This window comes from Bos javanicus, chromosome 27 (genome assembly GCF_032452875.1).
Source record: "Bos javanicus breed banteng chromosome 27, ARS-OSU_banteng_1.0, whole genome shotgun sequence".
In the NCBI taxonomy this organism is placed as follows: domain Eukaryota; kingdom Metazoa; phylum Chordata; class Mammalia; order Artiodactyla; family Bovidae; genus Bos; species Bos javanicus.
Window position 1 is genome coordinate 12,965,008 of NC_083894.1, and position 25,052 is coordinate 12,990,059.

Genomic DNA, 25,052 nt, shown 5'->3' on the forward strand with positions numbered 1-25,052 from the left:
CTTACATTAGTGGTATCATTGTGATGAAATCAACAGAGCCCCATTCTGAGAACTTCCAGGACCAGCTTGGAAGCCTTTTGTGATAATGATGCTCATTGTAACCGGATGTGACCTGTGGTTAACTCATAGTAGCACGCATTTAACCAGAGAGTATAATTCTAGCCCAAACCAAGGTTTTACTCAGCCTACTAATGTCACCAAAAAGAACACAACAATTAGCTAGTTGTGTTCAATTGACTCAGTATATATTTTTGTGTATATTTTAGGCACGAAATGTGCAATTATGATGTGTGGGCTATGTTTCCTTCTCTTCCAGACTATATGCTCAGATCAGTTATTAGGTTAAATTATAAGTGGGTTTCAATTTTTCCTAGAAAGAGGTTGATGAAGTTGATTTTTCAACAGTAAAATTCTCCTTTCTTTCTAAGTGCATGTATGTGTGGTTTTAAATCACCCTTTGAACATATATAGGACTATCATGTTGGAAATCTACGCTAATTGAAGCCAAGAGTTTAATGGGCTCCTAAAGGTAAGGACATGCCATGCCCCAGTTGATTGCTTCTCGATTAGGACGCAGGATGTTGCCCCATTCTTCCTTTTGGGTATGATTTGAGTCTATGCGATGCAGTCCATAAATGATTTTCCATGGCTTTTAAAAAGGCTGTGCATATTAATATTTTAAACTGAAGTAATTGCTTCTTGTTCAGCAATGGTTTTCATTTATGAGTGTTTATCCTCAGCAAATGGAAAGTATGGTTAATCTAAGTTAAAAATGGGTTCTTTAAATAGCTCTAATTACATTCTGTTTATATTTGTATGTATAAGACACTTAAGATTTAATCGGTAGCAGTTCTAACAAACCATAATGTTTATTAGCTGGTTTTAAATTATTGTTATCGATGGCAATGGAACGAAAAAATAAATGACTTGTCTACTATAAAACACAGTAAATAAAAGATGGATCAAGGTTTAAAATAATTTTTTTAGCATATCTTCAAATTTTAAATGAATTTATTCCAAAGAGGTTACATAAGGCAAATTCTTCCTTATCCTTCTTTTTCATTTAAACTTTAAAGGTACAGAAGAAAGGTAGCCTCTAATGTTATCAAGCTAGTTGGATTTTTATTTTCAAAAATTATTAAGATCTCACTGTTCAAATGTCAGAACAGAAGGGATTCAATTTTACATTTTAATTCATGTTTATTTTACTAAGATAGTAAAGAAAAAAGATAGAGTTCTTTGTTCTTTAGAAAAAGAAAATTTTACTAAGAAGAAAGATAATCAGAAATAATAGGTTGATTTTTCTTAAATGTTAAAACCCATTTGTTTTAGGTTGATGTCATGCTAGCTTAAATCAATTTAATTTGCTTATACTCTGCATTTTGATCAAGCAGAAAAGGCTTGCTTGGATAATGCCTCCTTTCTCTGAAATCTGTGAAAGGTCTTCACTTATCTTTGGGGAAAACTTCTGAATTACACATGAGTTTTACTTAGTGAATTAAGAGACTCACAGGCACTTTATTGACATTTTATTTCCTATTTGTTTCATGGGGATTTTTAAGACCTGGAAAATAAAGTAGAAAAGACAATTTATTAATAACAACACCTTTATCTCTGTGGAATTATTAATATAAGCATCTATAATTTTTTAATTACCAGAAATTTATAAAATTATAAGTGTTGTTTTATAAATAAGGAAGTAGTGACAGAAATATTATGACTTCCCTCCGTGGTCTATAAGTACTATAAAAAAGAAAAAACACAGTTTACACCACACTTTTTCACTGTTGTTGTTCAGTCGCTGTTGTGTCCAACTCTTTGGCAACCCCATGGACTGCAGCACACCAGGCATCCCTGTCCTTCACTATCTCCTAGAGTTTGCTCAGATTGATGTCCATCAAGTCATTGATGTCCTCCAAGCATCTCATCCTCTGTTGTCCCCTTCTCCTCCTGCCCTCAATCTTTCCCAGCATCATGGTCTTTCCAGTGAGTCAGTTCTTCGCATCACATAGCCAAAATATAGAGTTTCAGCTTCAGTGTCAGTTCTTCCAATGAATATTCAAGGTTGATCTCCTTTAGGATGGACTGGTTTGATCTGATCTCCTTGCTGCCCAAGGGACTCTCAAGATCTTCTCCAGCACCACTATTGGTTGGAAAGCATCAATTCTTCAGCACTCAGTCTGCTTTATGGTCCAACTTTCATATCCATACATGACTGCGGGAAAAACCATAACTTTGACTGTATGCACCTTTGTCAGCAAAGTGATGTTTCTGCTTTTGAATACACTGTTTAGATTTGTCATAACTTTCTTTCCAAGGAGCAAGCATCTTTTAATTTCATGGCTGCAATCACCATCTGCAGTGATTTTAGAGGCCAAGAAAATAAAATCTGTCACTGTTGCCACTTTTTCGCCTTCTATTTGCCGTGAAATGATGGGACCAGATATCATGATCTTAGTTTTTTGAATGTTGAGTGTAAAGCCAGCTTTTTCACTCTTCTCTTCCACCCTTATCAAGAGGCTCTTTAGTTCCTCTTCACTTTCTGCCATTAGAGTGGTATCATCAGATGATACCACACTTTCTTACTAGCAAACGTATAATTAGAAAGCAGTGTGGGGACTTCCCTGGTGGTCCAGTGATTAAGACTCCAAGTTTCCACCTCAGGGGGCACCAGGATGGGAAACTAAGTCCTGAATACTGCACAGTGTGGCCAATAAATACATAAATAAAAATTTAAAAAGAAAGCAGTGTGGCTTCCCTATCAGTAAGTGAGGGTAATAAGAATACCTACCTTGTAAAGTTAGCAAATGTCAAACAGAGTCAGGCAGGAAAGCACATGGAGCGTGCTGCCCTGCACACGTCATGTATTCGTGGTTCATTCACTTTATCATTCCCTCTAGCTCGGAGCTCTGTCCCAAGAGCTATCCGCCACACTAGTCTTCCACTTCTTTCTTGCACAGTCTCTTTTATTCTTTCTTTCTTTTCCATTCTGATTGCTTCTTTCTCAAGTTTGCTCTGGAGACCTCATGCCTGAATATTAAGCTTCTCAAAGGCAATCCAGTCTCTCTCCCTACCCAGCTTCAAGGTACCTCTCCTGTATTTGTCTGCTAAAGCCCCCATAATCAGGCCACCCCTCAACCTCAAACCTGCTAAAAGATTCCTCTCCATTGAATACAGCCCCACATTCTCACCTCATGTCTGTGCGGGGAACCCCAAACTCTGGGCCCATCACCGTCCCCTCCTCTCTTATCTTCCAGGGAGCTGCAAAACTCCCGCATCCCAGCCAGTGCTCACTGCTCAGCTCAGCTTTTCCTTCCTCTGCCCTGGTACCTTTACATTGTCCTCCCCATCCTTCAAGACTGAGGACAGTCCCTTTCCACATCTGCCCAAGTCTGGGTTCTAAATACATTTCTTTTTTCACATTCATATGCCACTTACCCTGTTGCCTCCTAGCATAAACACTCATAAATCTGTCTCCTCTCTTCTGTTGTATCATATCCTTATTCATATCCTCAGCATGTAACTCAGGCCTGGCGCACAGAAGTTTCTCAATAAATGAGTGTAAGATATTTTTGCATGACTAAGTGAAAGCTGCTCATGCTAGGTGCTGTATCTTCCACGACTAAGCATCAGGGTGTGAAGTGACCATCAACAGGTAATACATGAATTAATTCATTCATCTGTCAGTTAGTCAATTACTCTATAAAAATTGTGAACGCTTTCTCTCTTTTGCCCACCCCACATTCTTTCTCAGTGACTATTTCTCTCTATTAACCATTGCCTGATTTCTTACTACATGCCATGCATGATGTTGGTGCCCATGATGTCAGGGTGAACAAGACAGCAAATCTCACAACCAGTAAGAGTCTTAGAGAATAACAGGGAGGCCAAGCACAGGCAATCAGTACCGTGAGGTGTGAAGGTGTTACAGCAGGGATTGTGTAGAGGGTTATGGAAACAAAGAACAGGGAGTCTGACTTAGGCTGGGGGTCACAGAAGAGCTCCCTGAAGATGAAAATTTTAAACCAAGACCCAAGCCCAGGGGGAACCCAGCAGAAGGGAAGGTTGGCAAGCCAGTGTCATTACTGGGGACTTTGCTGGGCTTTAGATACAGAGAGAAGAGAGGTAAAAAAGTTCCCTGCCCCAGTAGAGCTCATAAATAAAACAATATGGGAGCAGTACTATGCAGAGAGCAAGCAGTTGTTATAAAAATGTAACCTGTGGAGGCAATGGCATCTAATTAAATAGAGTGGCTGGAACTTACCTTTCCAAGGAGGTACCATTTAACAGGAGATCTGTAGGATGAGAAGGAAGCAGACTTGGCAGCATTAGACACAGAGGGGCCAGCCTGTGCAGAGCTCTGTGGGTGGAAAGAACTTGGACTATGCAAAGAACAGAAAGAAAATTCTCCATGGCTGGAAAAAAGTGGCATGATAAGAAGTCACCATAGTGGACTCCCCACACTACAGAGGGCCTCGTAAGCCAAGAGAAAGAGTTTGCTTTTCATTCTAAGTACACTGGGCAGCCACTCATGGTCTTATAAACAAGAGCGTGGTGTGACCCAATTTATATCTTAAAGAGGTACTTTGCTTTCTGCAGGAAGATGGTTGCTAGGCTGGGAAGAACAGAAACAGGACATTCAGGTGACTTAGGCCAGGGTAGGTCTGGTGGAGATTAGAGAGAAAAGAAATCTCTTAGAAAAACAGTGAAACGAGATGTGTGGATTAAATGTGGGGACTACGGAAAGAGGAATAAAGAATATAAGGGCAGGAATGCTTGCTATTGTGTGAAGTCCTTTCTGCTAATTCCATCCTCCTGGGTTTTTTTCTTTGGATTTGGAGTCATTTCTCTTATATTGTGGCTCTACTACAGAACAGAGAAGTTTCTTGGATTCTTTATTATATATTTAGCTCTTAAGACATTAAAACAACCTTGAAGGAAAAGGATGTAAACTTGGATCAATCTCAATGTGAACTTCAATCTTGAACCTGACTTCTCAGTTATCCCAGTCCCCTTTCTCCCAAAGTGGAAATATAAAGGTGCCTCTTCAACCTGCCTCCATCTCAGTAAAAAGACCATGACCCCACTTAAGACATGTTCCTCAGGTGAGTGTGAAGAGTGCCTTTGAATTATCTCCTCTGTATTCCATCCAGGTCTCCTCCAAACCCAGGAAGGGTTTGTTATGTATGTATGTATGTATGCTGTGTTATGCAGCAGCCGAGAACAGCATCTGGGCTGCATGCACAGTCTTGCCTTGTTAACTTTCAGTTCCTACCATGCTTTGAATCTGGTTGTATAAATAAGAAAATCTAAGTGACTTCTGATGTGGAACTAAGCTAGCTTTCCTTTTGTGCTGCTACACGAAGCTATGCTTGTATTCTAGACTTCCTAGCTAGACATTTTATAGCTAGAAGGTCATGTTAACTATTGCCTTCATTATATAGATGGGAAAACAAAGACATAGAAAATTAAAATAATTGGAAGGATACTATGCTACTCCAAAAAATCGTAACCTTTGGAACCAGAAAAATCTGGAGTCTAATTCTAACCATATCTCTTTAGCTGAGCAAATTAAGTAATCTCTGTATATTCTTTTAAAGTCCTCATTTTTAAAAAGGGATAATAATTTCTACTTTGCAGAATCATTTCGGGGGTTAGAACAAATGTATATAAAACACATAAACATTTGATAAATAGTATCTATTTTAATATATTCACTTTCTCTTGTCCATGGCTAAAGAGACAGGGCCTCTCAGTAGCCAATAGAAGCCTAGAATTCATGTTTCCCTACTTAATGATCTTTCTCTACACAGTGTACAACCGGATAAAAATTTTCATGGGTCCATGGATTCTCATCAGGAATAATGAGAAATAACAAACAAATATATCCCCCTCATGCCCACTTCAGGCCCTTTGAGACTTTTCTGTGCCCTGAAGAATCAGGTACACAATTTGTAATTTTATTCAGCAGTGAAATGCCACTGTGGTAACAAACACACACACAAAGCTAAAGCAATATTTCAACTCTAAGCACCAGGTCTGGCACCCAGAATAAAAGACTCTTTTAATAGGAAGAATAATCTATCAATTTTGTGAAAGGGCTGTTGGAAAAGGCTGAAGCCCTGCTGCAATAGGAAACATAAATGGTACGTTGTCCTAGTTTTTTGCTGAAAATTGTATGTTAGCGCTAAAGAACAAAATTTCTTTTGCCTCAACCTGCATTTCTGGAATATGCCCTACAGACAACTCTGTATTCTTGGGGTTAATAATGGCATCAGAAAGAGAGAGAGTGTGGAGCAAATGAAGATAACAGTAATAATTATACTAACAGCCTTATGCATTTTCACATTTAAAATACAAAACAAAAATTTGTTTCTGCCCATTGAAGAAAAACCTCTCTCCTTATTTTTATTGCTTTATGAACTTAATGGTGTTTTATTATTCTAAGATACGGTTTCAGTCCTAGTCCTGCTGTAGTGAAGTCATGTCTCACTGGATGGGGGTCCAGAGAGATCATTTCTGGTATCAGCCACTTGAGTGTGCTCTAGAATAGGCATGAAGCCAGTCGGTTCACCAAAAACATAGCAGGATTCTAGGAAAAGCTCCTGGAGGTTTTGAAGTGATATCCTCCATGGAGAGCAAGCCAGGAAGATGTAAGAATCCCAGAGCAATCTTTCAGCCCAGAGTATAGTCACGGCTGCCTGTAAGCCAAGAAGAGAGTTAAAATGGAAAGACTGGAAACTTGCACTCTAACAGCAAAATCGTTTTGCACTTCTTACGTGTTCCGTTTATGTCCCCCATTTTCTTTCACTGGTATATAAGAGCCCCAGCCATCTCAGCTAAGCTAAGAGGAGGGGGCTGGTATCTGTTCTCGGGCCAGATATGTGAGGGCTGGATCTCTGGTGTGAGTGGAGACCTCAGCTTAATTAGAGAACCCGGAGGCGGAGGGGTACCTGCTGCTTCCTCAGTGGTGGATTTTGGAGAGTCTTGGTTTTATTTTATTAATTTATTCATCTAATATTCTTTAACAACCAGTATCTCACTTCAGTGATCTAAGCTACATTCTAAATATTCCTTCATTTTGCCTTGACCTTAATAATAAAAGCTTTCAAAACAAAATAGTGAGCAATTGACCAGCTAGATAAGTATAGATTGTTAGTAATCGAAGCAGAGCAGAGTATCTTATGCAGATATTCTTTAAGTTCTAGCTTAAATTTTCTAGAGATTTTTGTTGCACTCTTTTGAAAAGAAGCCACCAATAAAGTATGAAAATTATAATAATTTTGAAATACAGTTAAAATATAATACCCCTGAATATACAATTTTTTTAATAATATAGAGTTTGTTCTTTATAAGAACATAAAATAAATGGTGTCAGTCCCTCTCTTAATCATAACCTGAGCATTAATGATTTTTTTTAACTTATGAAATTTAAATTAGCTTTCCTAATGAACTATTTCAAATATATGGGAAAATACAGATTGTCTCAACTAGCTCATTTCATGAGCACATAGTTAGCTTTTCTGGAATTATTGATTCAATCAGTTATCTTTTGAGTGTTTATTATATACTGAATCCTGCTTTCCTGAACAAAAAAAAAATTTCTGTCCAGTACAGCATATATTCTGATAGGGAAAGACAGATAATAAATAATAATCATAATAAACTGTATAGTCTTTTTAAAAATTTGATAGGCACTATAGAAAAATAAGGCCAATTATAGGAAAGTATAGGGGCTTCCCTAGTGACTCAGATGGTAAAGTATCTGCCTGCAATGCAGGAAACCTGAGTTCGATCCCGGGTTAGGAAGATCCCCTGGAGAAGAGGAATCTTATTTTAAAATACTCATTTGAGCTGCTTGTATTGAAAATAAGGTAGAATCTATGATGAAAGTATTACCATAACGCAGGCAAGAGTTGATGGGAGTCTTAAAACAGGGGATATAGCAGTGTTTCTGTTGGAAGAGGTCAAAGTCTTGAGGTATTTTGAAAACAGACCCATTCAAATTTCCACATGGATTGGATATGGGGTTTGAGAAAGAGAGAAATCAACTATGACTTAATAGTTATTGGCCTAAAACTAGGAGAATGGAGTTACCATTGCCTGAGATTCAAAAAACTACATGATTGCGAGTGGGAGGCAGAATCAGAAATTTAGATGTCGCAAATAACCTCTCAAAAGGATTCAAAAAAATTTACACACCCACCAGGCATGCGGGAGACTGTGCTTTGTGTGTATCCTTGCATCAGTGTCAACTCCTGTGATCCAAGAATTTGTTCCATTCAATTCTGGGATATCTGTAACCATTATGACTCACCTACCTATTCCCTATTCTCTCCTCTTTTTTTCCTCCCCCAGAACTTTTATTAGAATTTTCTGTATCTATTAAGCTCTATTTCATCTTTTATCTCTTTTTAATTCTCTATGCTGTGTTTTGAGCATCATTTCATTAAACACATCTTTTAAATTTCATTAAATATATCTTTTAAATTACAGTTCTCTCCACCTGTTGCCTGATCTGATATTAAACTCATTTAGTTTTTACATCAATGACTATAATTTTCACTTAGAAAGATTTTATTTGGTGTTTTAGATCCAAGCACTCTTTTCTGAATTGGTGTGTTCTTTCTACTATTTGTTATTATGATGGCTATTTTAAGCAAAATTATTTTCTAATTCCTTTCTTGGCATTCCATTCTCTTGATTACTTGAGGTGCTGATTCTTCTTTTCCTTATATCGGCTTCCTCCTGCTCACTGTGAATGATTCCCTTTGGTCATTTCTAGGTTTTTGCTACTGCTGTGAGGTTATAAAAAAGACAGATATCCCCAGCGCCCAGATTGTTGAAATGATTCTACAGATTTGATTGGCCTTTGTTTCACTGAAGGCTCTGGTGGCTTCACAGGTCTGAGATGAGTGTTGGAATTTCTGTTCCCTGAGTAAACATCTTAAACCTCCACACCTGCCCTTTGAGGAGGCTCAGAGTTAGAATTTCTCACTGGAGCCTTTTCCATGAGAGCAGCAAAAAGACAACAGACTTCCTTGCCTCTTTCCTGGAGAGTGTGCAACATTTTTCTGGGCTCTTTTTCACAAAGGTGCAGTCCTTCCAGTGATCTGCTTTAGGCTGTGCCTTTGGCTCCCTTCCCCTTCCTGTGTGAGGACATGGACCACATAGATTTGTGTCCTTCAGTGGACAGTCACCTCTTCATCTCTAGGTGTTCAAAACTCATCTGTGTTCAAAACTCCCCAGAGGACTTTGGCGTCGGTTCTGTTTGTTTCTTTTGTCTAGCGATCCTCCATTCTTTATTTTGAGCTCCATGTTTTTTTTGTTTTTCGATTTATTTTTTTAATTTTTAAATTTGTTTTTGGCCATGCTGGGTCTTTGCTACTGCATGGCTCCTTCTCAAGTCGCGTTGAGTGGAGGCTACTCTCTTGCTGCGGTGCTCAGACTTCTCCTGGCAGTGGCCTCTCTTGCTGCAGAGCATGGGCTCTAGGGAGTGGTCTTCAGCAGCTGTGGCTGCTGGGCTCTAGAGCACAGGCTAAATAGTTATGGCACACGGGTTTAGTTGCTCCGTGACATATGGGATCTTCCTGCCCCAGGGATTGAACCTGTGTCTCCAGCATTGGCAGATTCTTTACCCTTGAGCCACCAGGGTAGCCCCTCAAGTTCTATGTTAATGTGGTGTCTTTTAAAAATTTCTTCCTATTTTTTCTCCAGAATTCCTATCTGTTTGGAGTTAGAAGTCACTAAATAGGATTCATGCAGTCAGTGGTGATATTTAACAGTCTGTAGGACACATAAGGTCCTTCAGGCCTCCTAAATGTGTCAAGCATTAGTGTATAATACACCCCTTAGTTTCTAGATCGTGGAGAAGCCTTACATCCTGGGGAGGGAACAGGGTGGTGGTTAACTACTAACTCATCCCCTAAAACTTTTAGTATTTCAGCCATCAGTACAACTAAATGGGTGTGTATCAGCAAATATCAAATAGCATATAACTGAATGTTTTCATTGTTCTCTACACCTAATTCATATCGTCATTTATAGCAATTAGATAATGAGCTCAAAGGAAAAACAGTACTCCAAGGGATAGAAGACTTGGAAAAATATTTGGTCATTAAATTATTCAAAACTATATGGAACTATCTTCAAGTCTATTTGATTGCTTTGTTTCTTGAAATAAGACAGAATGGGAAAAATTAAAAACTATTTTAAGTCTGAAAGCCAATTTCATGGACTCATTCTGATGCAAAATGAAATACACAATTATAAAGGTATTTAGGATTATAGTTGCTTGCATTTTAATTAGTTCAAGCACTTCAAAATTTAATCACAATAAAAAAGTTATTAAGTCCAGACTTTTGAAAATAGGTTAATAATGTTGATAGTGGTGCTAAATTTTTTTTTTTTTTAGAAATTATAAAGGCAGTTTTAATATGTTCAAAGAATCACATGGATTGTACTTGTAAGAACTGTCAAGCAATTTGGGAGAAAAACATCTCAGATAAATTTTTGTTTAATGTCAACAAATATAATTTGTAGGGCAAAGTAAAGATTTTGGTGTGCAGGCTCTTCTACATACAGAAAGTTGTGTAGTACCTGGATCCTGAGGAAACTGTAAAAACCCTGTATGTATAGGATAGAGGCTTAAAGGTTAATGCCAGTGTTCTTGGTGATACCTAGAGGTGGGCACTGTGTTTGCCTTGCCTTAGAAATCCGTTAAAAAAAAAGCTTGTCCTGTACAAAATTTCAATTGTAAGCTCTGAGAATCTAATATATAGTATATCTGTATTGTGTACTTGAAATTTGCCGAGAGTAGATCTTAAGCATTCTCTCTCTCTCTCTCTCTCTCTCTCTCTCTCACACACACACACACACACACACACACACAGTAATAGATGTGTTAATTGTTATCAACTTTGTGAAAATCATTTCACAGTGTGTATGTATATCAAATCACCATGTTGTACACTTCAAATATATTACAATTTTATTTGTTAATCAAACCTCAGGAAAGATAGGAATTTTTCATTTTAATCTGTCCTAAATCGTTCCTGCTCTTCAGTGATTTCCAGCCCTCAGCATTAGACCAGAAGGTTGGGTTTATTCAGAAATTGCCTGACTCTGAAGATTAGTCTTCTAGCATTAACTGTATATAAAAACAATCAGGGATGGAAATTTGCTATGAATTCAGTAATTATGATGGGTAAATTTTTACTTCAGTGCAAATTCAATATATATTTGAAGAGTAGTGGCATTTGCAAGCCATTATCAATTAAACTTATTTAATTAATCTATTTCTTTGGTGCATAAACAGATTCTGGAGATTCTGTGCATTAACTCTTTGCCTGCCAGGACCTGGAGTGAAATGTTGAAAACTGCTGTTTCATAGCATGTAGGAAAAAGCTGAACAAGTTATGTAAGGGCTTTGTAATTGATAGTTATCTGTGGTTCAACTTCATGGTAGCCTGGTCAACTGACACTCTGCAAGAGCCATCACCCCAATGATTCAATTATTTGGTATAGCAAGTTTCTCCAGGGCCCACAGCCTGTGGCTATGTATGAAATAATGACAACCATAGTGCCTCAAATTAGAGCTGCTTCCTCATTCTCATCTCACAGAACCTCAGCCTCCTGTACAGTGCTCCCCAAGTTTCTGAGAGTCTCAAGTTGGACCTCTCTTATGCCCACTAATAAGCCCCAACACAGAGAACTTTGTCCAGTTCTGTCCACTGGCTGTGCCCTCTCTAGGAAAAGGGGGTATCTCATCACTCATCAGTTCTGCCCTAGCTGCCAAGCTGATGGCTGATATACTAGGCCTGCCAAGTGTCCAATTTCCTCATCTCTAAAATGGGCTTAATCATAGCTGTGCTACCTGCAAGATAATTATTTATTTTCACAATTTTTACTAGTTGTCTAAGCTTTCCAGGTGGCTCAGTGGTAAAGAATCCGCCTGCCAACACAGGAGACACAGGAGATGCAGTTTCAATCCCTGGGTCAGGAAGATCCTCTGGAGAAGGAAATGGCAACTCGCTCCAGTATTCTTGCCTTTCAAATCCCATGGACAGAGAGAGGAGCTTGGCGGACTACAGTTCATGGAGTCACAGAGAGTCAGACACAACTAAGCATGTACACATTACATTACATTAAAATGGGCTTAATCATAGCTGTGCTACCTGCAGAATAATTTATTTTCACAATTTGTGCTAGTTGTCTACACCTAGTAAAGTCAGGTACAGAGGAAATAAATATGAACACATTGTGGGAATTATATGAAACAGTGTATGTGACTATGCTTTTAGAATAATACATTTACTTTTTTAATTGATGTATAGTTGATTTACTGGCTTCCCTGGTGGCTCAGAGATAAAAAAAAAAAAAAAAAAAATCTGCCTGCAATACAGGAGACCAGGGTTTAATCCCTAAGTTGGGAAGATCCCCTGGAGAAGGGAATGACTATCCACTCCAGTATTCTTGCCTGGAGAATTCCATGGACAGAGGAGCTTGGTGGGCTACAGTCCATGGGGTAGCAAAGAGTCAGACACAAGTGAGTGACTAACACTTTCATGTTCTTCATAGTTGATTTACAACGTTGCATTAGCTTCAGGTGTACAGCTAAGTGATTCACTGCATATGTATATATATATGTACTCATATATATATATATATTCATTTCATATTCATATATATATTCATATATTCATATATCATATATTCATATATATATATTTCAGATAAAATAATAAATTGATGTATACACATAGGGAAGTATTCTTATATATTTGTGGTAGTTTGTGCACCTTAAAAATAAAGAATTAAATACATGTTTTTATTGAAAAATTGTATTCCACTCAGTTCAGTTCAGTTGCTCAGTCATGTCCGACTCTTTGTGACCCCATGGAGGGCATCATGCCAGGCCTCCCTGTCCATCACCAACTCCCGGAGTTTACTCAAATTCATGTCCATTGAGTCTGTGATGCCATCCAACCATCGCATCCTCTGTCATCCCCTTCTCTTCCCACCTTCAATCTTTCCCAGCATCAGGATATTTTCAAATGAGTCATTTCTTTGCATCAGATGGCCAAAGTATTGGAGTTTCAGCTTTAGCATTAGTCCTTCCAATGAATATTCAGGACTGATTTCCTTTAGGATGGACTGGTTGAATCTCTTTGCAGTCAAAGGGACTCTCAAGAGTCTTCTCCAACACCACAGTTCAAAAGCATCAATTTTTCGGCACTCAGCTTTCTTTATAGTCCAACTTTCACACCCATACATGACTACTGGAAAAACATAGCTTTGACTAGATGGACCTTTGTTGGCAAAGTAATAGCTCTGCTTTTTAATATGCTGTCTAGGTTGGTCATAACTTTTCTTCCAAGTAGCAAGTGTCTTTTAATTTCATGGCTGCAGTCAGCATCTGTAGTGATTTTGGAGCCCAAGAAAATTAAGTCTGTCACTGTTTCCACATCTATTTTCCATAAAGTGATGGGACAAATGCATGATCTTAGTTTTCTGAATGTGGAGTTTTAAACCCACTTTTTTACTCCTCTTCCACTTTCATCAAGAGGCTCTTTAGCTGTTCTTCACTTTCTGCCATGCTTCTCACCTGCATATTTGAGGCTATTGATATTTCTCCTGGCAATCTTGATTCCAGCTTGTGCTTCATCCAGTCCAGCGTTTCTCATGATGTACTCTGCATATAAGTTAAATAAACAGAGTGACAATATACAGCCTTGGCACATTCCTTTCCCAGTTTGGAACCAGTCTGTTGTTCCATGCTAGAAAAGACAAAATTTTTCTTTTTGATTTACTAACAAAATTTTACAATTCACAAACTAATTTCCATGAATGTTTTTGGTTCAGATACCTATATGAGCACAGATACTTCTACAATCTGTTTGTATTGGTGCCATTTACTTTTTTAATTAAGTCATTCCTGTTTTTAAAGACTGTTGATACAGCAATAAAAATGGTACATGGTATTACCATTTTATTCTTTATATATTTAACATTTCCCTGTGTATTCGGAAAATTTTATTTATAAAGTTACAGTAATACAAAGTTAACAAAAAAAGAGAGAAGGAGATCTGAGAGATATTTGTACCCATTTTATTAGGGAAGTCTTTGCTTTTCAAGTTCTCAAGGGAAAAAAAAATGCCCTTTTCACTCTAACGTGTTGACCTTTGAGTCTGAATTAGTGCAGTATCTGTGGCAAATCTGAACTGTAAAATGAATCTGTGAGGATTAAGGGTTTAGCTGTTGCATGGCTAAATGGGTCAAGCTCTCCTAACTGATGGATTTGACTGATGCCACAAAAGATGAAAAGTTTAGATTCAGGCAAACCTGCCAGCTTTCAGTATCTCTACTGTATCACACTTTTTCCCACAAGACTCACAACCTCTCAAGTTTTGGAAAGAAAAATAAGTAAATAAATTCACACTTGCAACTTCTCTGTGGAGCCAGACTTATTAAAAGAAAGTGAGCACTTACTCTCATAATACCAATCAGTTCAGGCAGGCACAATTTTATTAGGTAACCAAAGTTTGAAAAATATTTAATATAACCAGTACCACTAATCTGCCTTCTACCATAAAACAATTTATTCCAACTTCTAGGAATGCTCTAACATATGCTTAACTTGCAAGAAGAATATGAAGTTCTCCCTTTGCCAAATTTTATCCACAGGGGGAAAGAAAGAAGTAGAGACTATAGTGCTTCTATTAATCATATGCAGAACATTTTAATAGGATAAACAAGGATTAAGTGAATTCAATTTCTTGTAGCCTTAAGACTAAAGAAATTCTTAGACACATTTATCAGCTGATGTAAGATCTTAAAAAAGCAAATCTCAGACTAAAGTTTTATTTCTAGAGCTTACACGACTGCCTATATAATTCCAGTAGCTGCTTCACAGATTTGTCATCCATCTCATTCCTTTCTTAATTGTAACTGCAAAGCCTAAGAAGTCACCCCAGTCTTATTGATATGCCCTTCAGTTCTCTACTGACTTGCTTACAGTGAAAATTAGAATGAGATGTAATGAACACCATCAGGTTTTCTAAACAACCATAGGTAAGCACATAACTCCGAATAGACTGGGAAAACTACCTTTATAAAAGCTCTTCTCTCAAGACAACTGGATTCTCTGGTGGCTATGATGTAATCCCACCCTCCACCCCCTGCCCACCACCGTAATGTAAGTGAAAGTGTGGATGAATGCAGATTTTTCCAGTTGACTTCCACAAAGTGTGTGTTCTCCTGCCTGGGTTTATATTGCCGCCTAATGAAATAATCAGCTAGTATGAGGTAGGGGAGTGGTAGTGCAAGAGGGGAGGATCCATCCTAAAAGGTCTATTATCCTGTCAATATGTGCACAGAACTCTCATTAATGTTAATTAGATTTACCTGCCAGTATGAAGGGGAGGCTAGACCTTAAACAGCAAGTTTGAAAAAAACCTATCGAGTAATGCTAAACAAAGGGGGAAAAAAAATTAGAAATCATTCCTGCCTCCAAGCAACCTTAACTCGTGTAAAAGACATTTATGTGGTCATTAACCCAAGTAGAAATTGAACTTGTCAGCATCACACGTAGAATGTATATAAGGGTAACTGTTCATGAACAATTTCTCAAATGAATTAAATACAAACTGGATTTGTTTCTACACAGTAGATATACCCTGTCCATCATCTTCTTAATAGAACAACTGCAAGAGGTTTAGGCTTTCTAGCTCTTGTGTGTTTTTTTTTTTTTTTTCCCCCCATACCTGCCTTTAAGGTAGAAGATGAAACATCAAAGAAAGAACAGCTGTTTAAGATTTGACCAATGAACAAAACCAAAAATCTAGGGTTATCCCTGTCTTCTCTCTCTGTCACATCACCATTTCCAATCCATCAAAATCCTGACATTTTCCTTAAAACAAATTGATAGAACACTTTTCTTCACCTATGCCTCAACCACATCAGTCCAGGGTAACATATATCTCACTCTGATTACAGTAATAACCATAACTTGGACCCTAACCCATCACGTGAAGGCCAGAATATCCCTTTTAATATGAAAGACAAAGGTTATCCTTATCTGCTTATGTCAATGGCTGACTGTCTCATTCAGAGTGAAAGCCTTACAGTGGTCCTGAAGGTGGACACTCATCTCTCTCTGAACCTCCCATCCTTCAGCCTTACTTCTTAACCACATCTCTCAAGTGGCGCTGCCTCCTTGGGGTTCTAGAGACATGCCACGTCATCTCTGGACTCAAAGTCTTTCTACTCACCGTCTCCTTGACCATCCTATATGAAATAGCCACCTCCATCCCCATTTCCTCCTCTGCCTTCCTCTGTCTTATTCTGCACCATAGGATATATCACCATAATATGCACACATTTGTTAATGTATCTGTCTGTAACTGTCTGATCTCAGTTGAATGTAAGCTACATGAGGGAGCATCATCTGGGTTTCCGTTATTGACTCAGCACTCCCAACAATGCCCCAAACACAATTGACACTCAACAGAAATTTCTTGAGGAAATAAAGCTGTATGTTGTCGTGTTAATTAAGAAGACATTATATTCATTCTCAGTTACTAATAGACAATAAACTAAGTTTTTTTTTTGAAGCATCTGAAAATTCCTCCATGCTGCATAAGAGGTTATGCAAGAAAATAAAGCCATAGGTCAGCTTTGGGTACCCTAATTTGAGTAACACTCCTTTTTCAGATTTTGGATTTCAGATTCACATGGATGCTTGAAAATATCCATAAGTACTCAATGCCTTTCAGTCTTCAATATCTTACTGGAAGCCCACATGCATTTTTTTTTCTCCATTCTATGTTCATGGAACAAAAAACTACATATAGCTGATGGCCTCTTTCCTTTGTTTTTGTTAACCCTGGATGAGTTCAGAATCAGAGCTGCAAAGAGAAAAGAACCCATATCTTACATAGCATAATCAGAAGTGCTGGAAACAGGATCTTTAGCAGGAATGTACAGACTTGAATTATGCAACCTACCAGGTTGTGTGTGTGACATGTTGACAGAGGTTGACACTTAGTGGGTGAGTACCGTGTAGTTGTCAGCTGGCATTAAGACTTGCAGTGCATTCTGCAGTCAAAATAAAGGAGGAATGACAAAATCCATATTTGAAATCTGCACTCCAGCACAGTGGCAGCCTAAAGCATTGTTGATCGTGCTGTAGAACCCAGTCTCTCTCTGGTTTGCAGAGCACGAAGACGGACACATTTAAGCTTAAACTGGCTATCTATTAACTAGTCACTCCTAATTGCATTTGGTTCTTAATGGTAATAAAAAATACATTTAATCATCAAACTTTTATGTACTTTAGTTCATTATACTCATGTATAACAGAAAATAAATGATAGGAAATCGGAGAAAAAAGGTAGCCAAAACAAGAGAGGATACCCATTATAATTTTAGTAGTTCAGAGAAATATAACAGAAACCTGAACACTATGTTAAAAGAGTTCAAGGAGTAGGAAATTATCTTTATACTCCGTGTTTTTAAAGATACATATTTAAAAGTCTACAATATTACCCTATTATACTGCATGGTGTTATAGTTACAGAATTAGATTTTATTAAAAAAAAAAAAACTGTGATTTATTCATCCTTGTCATGGTGCCTATTGTGCGTAAAGCAAGCTTTTAAGCTCATAAATGTAATTAGGGATGTGATCAGTGGAAATACTTTTATATTGTTATAAAGCTATTTGTGTTGCCTTTCTTTGGGAACTGAATTACTATGTGTTTCTAAATTGGGATTTCCTTCTTCCTCCTCCTCATCTTCTAAATTGTAGAGGTTGTACTTTCTTTGTGTGATGAATAAGAGCCTTATCTGAAAACTGTTGCATAAGCCACACTCCATTTTAGGTAGACTTAGAAATTCAGTTTCTTCTTTCTCTTCTAATTGAATGAATAGACTGAGGACGTCTTCTACCTGTCTGACACTGGTAATTGAATTACTGTACAACACATTAAGTAAAGAAAATGCAAAGCAGCAGCAATTAAGTTATGTCCTCATGTTCCAGAGAGGAAGCTCTTTACAGGCAGAGAATGAGGAGAGAAAATGATGTAAAATGATGTACATTAATATCAGGAAGGGAAGAAAGCAGACATTTCACTAGGCTTTGAGCTAATCCTGCAAAGGACTAAAAAGAAATAACGACTCAGACTTGGCTTAAGTTGTTTCCGCTTTGGGGTACTTCCAACTCAGCCAACACACAGTACACAGGATACTTAAGATCAAGATATACATGTGCGGACGCGGTTTTGTAGGTTTTCCTAAAGAAGGACCTGCAGTTTGGAACTCAGGAGTTTGCAGAAAGTGAGCAGTCAGCCAGGCAGGGCAGTTCAGAGCAGTTAGGGTCTTTTCTTGGACCTCTCAGCTCATCAGCACTCTAGAGCCTTCGGGAAAGGTCTTTTTGTCCTGGGCTACAGTTGCGTTTGTTTACACTGGCCATGGCTTGATGGAGCTCCTCATGCTCCTGATTTCACATAAACAGCTCAGTTGAATTCATTTGACTCACACAGTGATCTTGAAAGGTAGACTTTGTTTTTATCTTGATTTTACCTATAAATTTATGTGAAATACAATGGGTAATGTTGGATCGATAATGGTAATACCACATATTGTGTATTGGCTAATTGGTAGGTACTGTCCTAAGCACACTCCATATGCTATCCAATTTCATTCTCAATGTAACCCCAAGAAGAGGATGCTCTTCACATTCTGTGTGGTTTGGATGGTGATGAAAATGACGATGATGATGACACCTTTTGCAAAGGTCAAGTTACCACACATAAGCACCTGAACACAGAATGAAGATATTTTATACCCACACTCCTTATATACATGTATGATCATGCATGCACGTGCAAACATACACACACAAACACACACACACCTCCCCCACCATTATTATATCTTCTTGCCCAGGCTGTCCTCCCAGGCCCATGGATATGGTGAAATAACCAACAAAGTCATACCTGTTTATACTTAGACCTGCATGCGTAAGGCAGAAAATAGTATACATGAAGGAATTTTATAAACCATGAATGACAACATAAACTCAACTTTGTACCTTTTAGAACTTTTTATCCAAGGTTATCGAGGTGTGATTTACCTACAGTCAATTCATTCAAGTGTATATTTCAGTGAATTTGACAGTTTATACATCATTTAACCACTATTACAATCAAGGTAGAGAACATTTTCATCAGCCCAAAAAGTTTTCTGGTAAGCCTTTCCAGTCAGTCCTCCCCGACCATTCTCCAAGGCAAACAGTGATCTGCATTCTGTCAGAAAAGATTAGCCTTTTCTAGAATATCATGTAAATAGACTTTTACTGTATGTGCACTTTTGTGTCCATGTGGTTGCATATGTCAGTAGCATGTACCATTTTATTACCGAGTAGTATTCCACTGAATACATATACATTCCACTGAATGCATGCATCCTATTAAAAAAGTTTGTTTATCCCTTTACTTGTTAGTGGGTATATCACTTTTATCCAACTTAAGCTACTGTGAGTTGCTTTGATCACTTGTGTACAAGTCCCAGTAAGGACATATGTTTTCATTTCTTTGGGACAAATACCTAGAGAGGAAATTTTTTAGTTGTATGGTAAGCATATGGTAGTTTTATGTAAAAACTAGAAAACAGTTTTTTTTAAGAGGTTTACCACTCTATCTTTCTGGTAGCAATTGATGAGAATTCTAATTGTTCCACATCCTCACCAATACTTGATATGGTTAATATTTTTAATTTAGACATTGAAATAAGTATGCAGTGATATTCACTATGGCTTAAATTTGCTCTTCACTGATTGCTAATGATATTGAGCAATCTCATGTGCTTATTGGCCATTTATCTTAATTTGCAAGAGTCCCTTCATATGTTATTTTTGCCCTTTTTTGTTGTTTGTCTTTTATTTGTGAGTTAAAAGCATTAATTACTATCTTAAATACTAATCCTTGGCCAGTGACTTCACTTTCATTTTCTTAATGGTTAGTTCTGACAAATGTTTGTTTTGATAAAGTTCAGTTTCTTTTATACTTTCTTCTTTTTCTGTCCTAAGAAATATCTACCTATGCCAAAGTAATGAGGATTTTCTATGTTTTCTTCCAGAAGTTTTATACTTTGAATTTTTGTATTTATGTAGTCTGTTTTGAGTTAATTTTTCTTTATAGTCCTGGCTAGCATTCAGAACATTTTATTTTCCATATGAATATATAGTTTTTCTAAAATCCTATTAAAAAGAGTATTCTTTCCCTCTTGAATTATCTAGGCACCTTTTCGAAAATCAATTGACCACTTATGTATAGTTCTATTTCTTTTTATTTTTTTTATTTTTAAACTTTACAATATTGTATTGGTTCTGCCATATATCGAAATGAATCCGCCACAGGCATACATGTGTTCCCCATCCTGAACCCTCCTCCCTCCTCCCTCCCCATATCATCCCTCTGGGTCATCCCAGTGCACCAGCCCCAAGCATCCAGTATCGTGCATCGAATCTGGACTGGCGACTCATTTCATATATGATATTATACACATTTCAATGCTATTCCAGTTCTACTTCTTAGGCTGATATTTTTAGGTAAACATCACACATAAATATTGGACAAGATTTTTGTTTTTTAATCTCTTTAACCATTAACCAAGAAATTTATCTCATAGGTTTTGAGTAAGCTAAACTCAAAAACCACCACCATTTTCTTATCTTAGGACATTAATAAGTACAAGATTAGGAGGAATTCTTATTATCCACATTTCCAGATAAGCAGATTTCTACTGATTATCTCACTGGGGAGGGGAGGGCAGAATTTAGCAAGGACTTGGCAAGCATTTCTACTTTCTCTTCTCACTTTCTTCTGTGCATCCCTATCACAGAGGTTGTAGCTATTGAACTGATTGAGCCTGATGCTAAGTCCTCTCTGAACAAGTGACATTTGGGTCCACATTTAAAAGGAGAGAATGAGCCTGGAAATTATCTGGAAGACCCAGTCCCAGGCAGAAAAACAGAAAGTCCTCTTATCAGCCTCAGAGGGTTTCTGCCATGTGATTAATAGAGGTGGGACTAAGCCTGACAGAAAGAGGCTGATGACCTAAAGGATTGTCTGTGTATAAAATAGGACATGGGGAGAGAAAGAACAAATGTTTGGAAAGACCCTGTGGGGGCAGATTATGAAGGAGCTTGACTACTAGACTCACCTGCTGCTGCTGCTGCTGCTGCTACTAAGTCCCTTCAGTAGTGTCCGGCTCTGTGCGACCCCATAGACGGCAGGCTCCCCAGTCCCTGGGATTCTCCAGGCAAGGACACTGGAGTGGGTTGCCATTTCCTTCTCCAATGCATGAAAGTGAAAAGCGAAAGTGAAGTCGCTCAGTCATGTCCGACTCTTAGTGACCCCATGGACTGCAGCCTATCAGACTCCTCCATCCACAGGATTTTCCAGGCAAGAGTACTGGAGTGGGTTGCCATTGCCTTCTCCGACTAGACTCAGCAGACTAGCTTAAATTGGTAAGCATTGAGAACCACTTAACTAAGGGCCAGCATGATAGGAAGGGTATTTTAAGGAGAGTAATTCAAAGTTATCTTACCTATGTTCACCACTCAACAATTAATTCTTAATTAAGTTAATTCTCAAAGTGAATTTGAGTCAAGAGTTAGGTGGTACCATCTCAGGAGATTATAACAGTAATGCAGAATAAAATGGTCTCCATAGAGACAAAATGAAAGGAATCAAACAAGGTGGTGTTATTGGGTTGCCCAAAAAGTTTGTTTCCGTTTTTCCGTTATATCTTATGGAAAACCCAAATGAACTTACTGGTCAACCCAATATATACATTCAGCATCTGTATCCCTTGGTAACTAAAATATAAAAGCTGTTCATATTATCATAATATCCCACATGTCTTCTTCAATGGACACCCATGACAAAGTTTGTACGCCCATCTCTCATGTGTATCTATATCTTTCTAATGAGGGCATGGGGTTTTTTGTTTGTTTGTTTGTTTAATTTGGTTCACTGTTATATTCCAAATATCTAGAAGAATACAAAGCACATAGTAGGTATTCAGTAAATGTTAGATGAATGAAAATATTCAGAAGATTCATCTGGAATCAAAAAAGGATACTAAAAACTATAGAATCTTCATCACCGTGTCAGAGGGTTATAGGATGTTTCGTAGATCATTTATACACATCCGAAGAAATCATCACTTGGCATTCCTCAGGTTCCCAAAGTTAAAAACATACTGAGGAAGTGCCTAATGTCCAGGCAAAAAAAAAAATAAATCGAAACAAACAAAAAGCCATATTGCATAATAGATTTCAGATGTTCCAGCCCTTTACTTTATGAATAGTCCCACAGATGTGTTGTATTTATCTGGACCACATACATTTCAGATCAACAGGCCACAAACGTTTATTAATTTAAACATTTTCTTGTTTGAAGAAAGCACGTCAAGTTGTGTCTGTAAGGAGAGCTACTGCTCTAGGATGGTATCTAAAACAGAGATAGAGATGGTGAGTTTCTTTTAAATGTTAAGTGTTTGTGTAACTCTGTAAATCATTCTTACTAAAATACTGGTATTTGAAAGCGATTTTTTTTTTTTTTTTTTTGCTTACTGGCTTCAGTTGGCATTGCTGGAATGAGCAACCTCCTATGTAATCTGACACGGCAGTTCTGGATGCCAACGTCCACACTGCATTATGAATGTTTCAGATCGTTTGCTTTAGTGTGAATCCATGTAGACTGTGTAAAGATGCTGTTCTGCATAGTTTATTTTGTGTCTCGGCTGTAGAGCGCTAAGCCCTGGACATTACTGTGTACAATGGGTTTTGAATTCCATGCCTGTGGACCACGGCCAGCATCACACACAGAAGTTAATGACCGATTGTTATCTTAGCCCATAGCTTGCATTCCTTTTGATAAGACTATTTCAGCAAGGGGGTGGATCACAAAGTACAGGATTAATTAAGGTCAAATCCCAATGAAATGTGCAATCTATTTTCTCAAGGAAAAGAACTTGGAAGAATCACGGGGTGAATTTTATATACCAAAGCCCAATTTTTAAAATAATGTTTAATTAAACTTGAAGCTTAATTTCCTTCTTGTTTAAAGAGACGGTATAGTAATGCAACATAATTTAAATGTGCCCATAGATCAGCAGATGGGAAACATTTATCATTGCTGTGAACTACTGTCATTTACAATGGTGATGAACCCCTCTCAACAGCCTAACAATCCAAGCACATCTAAATCATCTAACTATGCTGACACTAGTTTATTAGCATCTGACAGTAAAAATTGGTCTCTGGGAAACCATTGAATTTAAGTCCAGTGGTGTACTGTTATTTAAAAATGTGGATTTTGATAGAGAATGATCAAGGAAGTCAGCCTTGTGCCTCAGTGCTCTAATCATTCCAGTTTTAATGCACTGCAAAAATTCCAGTCCTTACTGGGATTCAAACTCTAGATAAGATTGTGCTGAATTTCCAGATCTCCTGTAAGATGTGCTTTTCTTCCCAGGCTGTAGTGCCATTTTTTTCTTAATTGTCTCCTGATAATTTTTCCTATCATACTATGAAGTCCTTTAGAAGAAACTAGTTTTCTTTCTTGGAACTCATAAGTAAGTTACGCTGAGCTAAAGTATATTTCAAACTTTCTTTTAGACTATTAGAAAAGGTAAGTTGTACTTAAAGACTGTATTTAAAATAAGAACATTATGATGAAGTTGTCTTCTTTCCTTCCTGAATATGGTCTCATAATCTTTTCTGCTCTGAGTCTATCTTTCCCAATATGAGTAGCTGCAAGGATGATTAAGTACCCATGCAGAGAAAGTTGAGTGTGAAAATAGTTCAAAGATAAATTAAATGACAGTTCTACAGGTCTTTCTGCTTGTTTTTATTTTTTAGGGCTCTGTCATCAAGCAATAGGCATTAGTCTTTCTAGCTGGTGGGTGGTTTGTAAAACTAGGTAAACTGTTTGGAACATAAATATTATTCTAAATTAAGGTTGGATTAATTAGATCAATAATACAATAATGATCTAAATAAATAAACTCATTCTTTTCTGCTTCAAATATGATTTTTAAATAATTTGGTGAAATTTTCTACTTTTTTGAAGTTGGGAAAGTGTTTTAGCATTTATTGGCTTAAGTTTCTGCTCCTGAGGATTAAGTGGTGTGCTAGTAACTATCTCACTGCACACCTCTGCTGACCTCAAGCCAAGAATGCATGGCCCTCCCTTGTGTGCCAAACCACCCTGAGTTTACCCTCAAGAGAAAATTTAGCACAGAGATAGTCATCCTCCTTGTGTGTCTACTAGATTGTATGTTACAGAAGCCAGCAACAGATGCCCCTTCAATATCATATTCCCAGAAACTAGCAAAATGCATGTTATGACACAGAGAAGAAAATCAATCAATATTTATTAAACAAAAGAATTACCTAGGCAGGGCACAAAGTTAATATATGATTAACTATAAGAATGTATATGTAGGTGTTTGTTTATAGAAACAGTGCATTAAATTCATTAATGCACAACTACAAAAGTTTAACCAGTATTAAAAATACACTATGGCACCCCACTCCAGTACTCTTGCCTGGAAAATCCCATGGACGGAGGAGCCTGGTGCGCTGCAGTCCATGGGGTCGCTAAGAGTCGGCCACAACTGAGCGACTTCCCTTTCACTTTTCACTTTCATGCACTGGAGAAGGAAATGGCAACCCACTCCAGTGTTCTTGCCTGGAGAATCCCAGGGACGGGGAGCCTGGTGGGCTGCCGTCTATGGGGTTGCACAGTCGGACACGACTGAAGCGACTTAGCAGCAGCATACAAGTATAAGGATCCTTTGGGATAAGAATCGAAGCTGTGGATGTTTTGCTTTGTTTTCGGATTTGAGGTTTTATTTTGTTTTTTGGTTATGGTTATCAATTTTCACTTCAGAACCAAGCATAGAATCCTCCACATATCATATCTTCCAAAAAAAGTGTCCCTGTTGTTGTTTGGTAATCACTGTCGTTGATGTTTAGTC

General features: G+C 37.7%; 1 protein-coding gene across 1 annotated transcript in view; it reads left to right on the top strand.

The window, feature by feature from the left end:
* The window catches only part of TENM3 (teneurin transmembrane protein 3), a 997,728-nt gene that overhangs the window by 183,060 nt on the left and 789,616 nt on the right, over positions 1–25,052 (top strand). The window lies entirely within an intron of this gene.